General features: G+C 43.4%; 1 pseudogene; it reads left to right on the top strand.

Moving 5' to 3' along the window:
• The first annotated feature begins 2777 nt into the window (after positions 1 to 2777).
• LOC133752239 (small integral membrane protein 14-like) lies at positions 2778 to 3182 on the top strand (annotated as a pseudogene).
• The last annotated feature ends 1090 nt before the right edge of the window (positions 3183 to 4272 follow it).

Raw genomic sequence — 4272 nt, 5'->3', positions numbered from 1 at the left:
TGGCTTCAGATCAGCGCAGTGCGCTGGCCGCAGCGTGCCGGCCGCAGTGGCCATTGAGGGGTGAACCAATGGAAAAAGGAAGACCTTTCTCTCTGTCTCTCTCACTGTCCACTCTGCCTGTCAAAAACAAAAACAAAAAACAGCATGTGATCAAAGATCCAGGACCATGAAGGGAAAGACTTAGAAAAGAAATGAAATCAACAAATCTTAAACAAAAGAAAACATTTAAGTACATGGGAAACAAAAGTGTAGTTAGAGAGTCTGGGGAATGTGGGAAGGCCAAGAACTCGGAAAGCTGGGAATAGGAGATTCCAGAGGTTTCTGTTTATTTCCTTTAAGAGATTGTGATAGGTACTGGCACAGTGCCATAGTAAGCTAACACGCTTCTTGCAGCAAAGACGTCCCATATGGGCACCAGTTCAAGTCCCAGCTTCTCCACTTCTGATCCAGCTTCCTGCTAATGTGCCTGGGAAAGCAGCAGAAGATAGCCCAAGACCTTGGGTCCCTGAACCCACATGGGGACCCAGAAGAAGCTCCTGGTTCTTGGTTTCAGGCTGGCCCAGCCTCGATGGTTGAGGCCATTTGGGGTGTGGACCAGTGGATGGAAGATTTCTCTCTGTCTTTCTTTCTCTCTCTGCCCCTCCACCTCCCCCCTTCTCTTTCCATCTCTCTTCTCTTGCTGTAACTCTGCCATTCAAATCAATAAAATGAAAAACTTCTTAAAGAGAGAGTGTGATAAAGGACCAAATTCTTTATTTTATTTCACTTTATTTTAGACTGTAAACTCTGTAGGTTTACATATGACCTTACTAAGAGAATCCATACAGATGCTGTGGATTACAAATGACTATATATATATATATATATATATATATGTATGTATATATGAAGTTATTATTACTGTATAAGGAACATAGGGTATCCTCAATAAATTAGAATTTTTATAACAACCACCACCACTGCAATAATGATGATGGTGACGATAATAGTTATTATTTTTTCTTGGATATAATTCCATCAAAATCCTTATTTAAACACATGTATTGAGCTGACATATCACTAGAGAGTTTTATGATCAGAAAACTTGATTATTTTGCCACTCCTTTCTTTGTGGAGCAAGTCAGCAAGCATACAGAATTAAGACTCCACTGGAGGAGTTTTCCATCCCTGATGGGGTGAAAGGTTGGCGTGAGCTATGGGCATCCTTTTCTGCATCCATCCTGGTGAAATCACAGACATAAAAGATTAGAGTCTTCAGAAGGGATGTAAAGTGTGGTCACGCCCCAGTGTGTGTGTGTGTGTGTGTGTGTGAGAGAGAGAGAGAGAGAGAGAGAGAGAGAGAGAGAGAGGTGGTGGACTGGGGACATGCAATGAGAAGTTAGACATTTAAGAAGCTGTTTCTTGACCTTTTCTCACAGAAATTGCAATGGCCAGGGCAATGGTATTGGGTGGTCCACATGCAGCCAGCACCAATCAGCTGCTAAGGTGAAGGGCTGTGCAGACAACGCTGTGTATCCCCTACTTCACACTCTTTCCTTAAATCCCACGGCTGGCAGACTAGAGTGTGGGAATATCTTTTTATTCCATATATTTTTTTTTCTGTGACAATTGAAAAATGATCTCTGACTTTCAACTTGCCCAAAGAATAACAATACAGAGGAGCATCCAAGACCTTCCTGTGGGGTTTGGGGCTTGTCCCGTGTTCTTAGTTGGGGTGTGGACTCAGAACACATCTTTGATCTATCACATTACACATTATTATAGAGCCAGAACCCAAGAAAAAGATGACTGGCCACTAAGGTTACAAATACTTCACAAAAAGGAAAGAGTCACACAGATGACTTTAAAATTAGTACAATAAATATATCTCAACAAGGAAGGTATTAGCAATATGAAGTGTGGAAGAGAAACTTTAAATAAGAAACTAGTTGAGGGGGTGGCGCTGTGGTGTAACGGGTTGGGCTGCTGCCTGCAGTGCCAGCATCCCATATGGGCACCGGTTCTAGTCCTGGCTGCTCCACTTCCCATTCAGCTCTCTGCTATGACCTGGGAAAGCAGTAGAAGATGGCCCAGGTCCTTGGGCCCTTGTACCTGCATGGGAGACCCAGGGAAGCTCCTGGCTCCTGGCTTTGTATTGGCCCAGCTCCGGCTGTTGCGGCCATCTGGGGAGTGAACCAACAGATGGAGGACCTGTCTCTCCCTCTCTCTCTGCCTCTCCTTCTCTCTCTGTGTAACTGACTTTCAAGTAAATGAATAAATCTTTTTTTTTTTAAAAAAAGAAGAAGTTAGCTGAAATACTTGGCATTACATATTTAGTAGATTAAATAAAATATTCAATAGATGGCATAAATACCAAAAAAGATACATCTGCAATGTGGATTAATAAGCTAAGAGACGTGAGGAAGGAATTTTCTTAGAGGATTTCAGGGCATAGTAAAAATAAAGGACAGAAGGAAACTTAAAGGGAATTGAGGTAGAAGTGGCAAAAACTGGAGGACCATACTCCTGAGAAGCCAAAAAATGGACGATGGGGTTTAGTGATGCACAAAACTCTTATAACATGGCACCCGTGACTGTTTCTGTGTTTCCAGAGGCCAGGTCAAAAGAAGTCGAGGGCGGTCAATCAAATCCAGACACAGGAGCGGAGTCAGCCGGCGGCCAGGAGCCGCAGCAGCGTCTGGAAGCTCCAGGTGGTCCCTCTGCTGAGCCCCGGTCCCACACTACCCCCCCGACCCTCCCCGCCTGCTCAGACAGTTAAATAAGATCACGCGGTCATCATGGCAGAAGGTGGACTGGATCCCTGGGAAGGTGTTTGCTCCCAGGAGCATGCGATGAGAAGGCTGATCCATCTGCATGGCAGTGCCAGTCCCACTGCACAAACACTGTCTCCAGGATTGCCAGGTTGCTCTGGTGCATGGTGGCATGGGTTACTATGATCCTGATGGCCTGGCTACCTACTGCAGGCCTCTTACTGAGACCTCCTAACCTAAGAGGATCCATCCAACCTACCCGGAAAGCCAACCCTTCTTCATAATGGACAAAACCCACCAGCTCCTCCTGTGGACGAACTGTGTGATCGGGAAGTGAAAACGGTTAACACCTTGCATGACCAAATGGACAAAGTTGACCAGAGTACTCTTAACCCCACTACAACTGTTTTTCCTTTCCCATCTGCAATATGAGATGGTATTGTTTCCATGAGCTTCTGAAATTTCACTTGCAAACTTATTTTTGCTTCCTGTATTTTCATCATTCCTATCAACAGTAGAATTGAGTAAATGATTATATTAAAATATACGTGGGGCTTTTGGGTTCTCCTAAACTTCAATTTTCCACTCATTCTGTTTGTAACTTTGGTCATATTTTTGTTGTGATTTCTGGCCTGATTGAAGGAAATCTGAGGTATCTGCATTTGACTATTTTAAATAATTTTGACAAGATTTTAAATTTTTTTCGTAAGGTATGTATGAAGTTATTTGGGGTTATCTGGGACTGTATGGAAGAGAATTAGAACCACACCGTATTTACAGGTACCTTGGTAGTTTATCTGCAGGTGGAAGTTTTCTCTAGTATTTGGGACCATGGTAGCTCTTGAAGTATTTTACACATTACAGCTGAAATATGTATCACCCATTAGAGAACTGGTTTATTGTGGCTTGAGTGGGAGAGGAAAAGAAGTGAAATGGTTGTTTACTGGTCCTCCCCCCTATTAAAAGTGTCTAATGTAAAACTTAAATAAACATGATTCACAAAAGAAGAAGTTAGGTTCTTCCCCGACTCTCGGAATGCCTGCGCTTCCGGGATTCCCTCTCCAAAACCAGCCACCAGCTGAGAGACACCCACTCTCCACCTCGGAGTTCTGATCAACACTCCCAGCTAAGCCCAGCTGGTCATGAGTCTCTTCAAGACACCACACTTAATAAGTGAAGAACACATCTTAGAACCGTGTTCCAGAGCCACAGGTCATTTCAGCCCGCAGCCGGAAGAGTCCCTCGTAAATCTTAATCTTAAATTATTTTTATAAAAGAGCAAGTCATACTCACACCCTTATAATCAACCTTCAGCAAGTGCACACACACATACAAGCTTGACTTCTTAGTTCTTTAAAGTAAATATAATGAGTTAAATGTGTTCTTGAATAACAATGAAGCTCTCGATAGATAGCGACACTCCTAACGGAGGTGCTTATACAACAGTACTCCAAGATCTCTGGGAGAAAATCCTATAAAACTGCTGAGATCCGGGCATGCTGGAGCTGACATTAACCTTGGA

Source organism: Lepus europaeus, chromosome 2 (assembly GCF_033115175.1).
Source record: "Lepus europaeus isolate LE1 chromosome 2, mLepTim1.pri, whole genome shotgun sequence".
Classification (NCBI taxonomy): Eukaryota; Metazoa; Chordata; class Mammalia; order Lagomorpha; family Leporidae; genus Lepus; species Lepus europaeus.
This window is presented reverse-complemented; position numbering and strand designations above follow the sequence as displayed.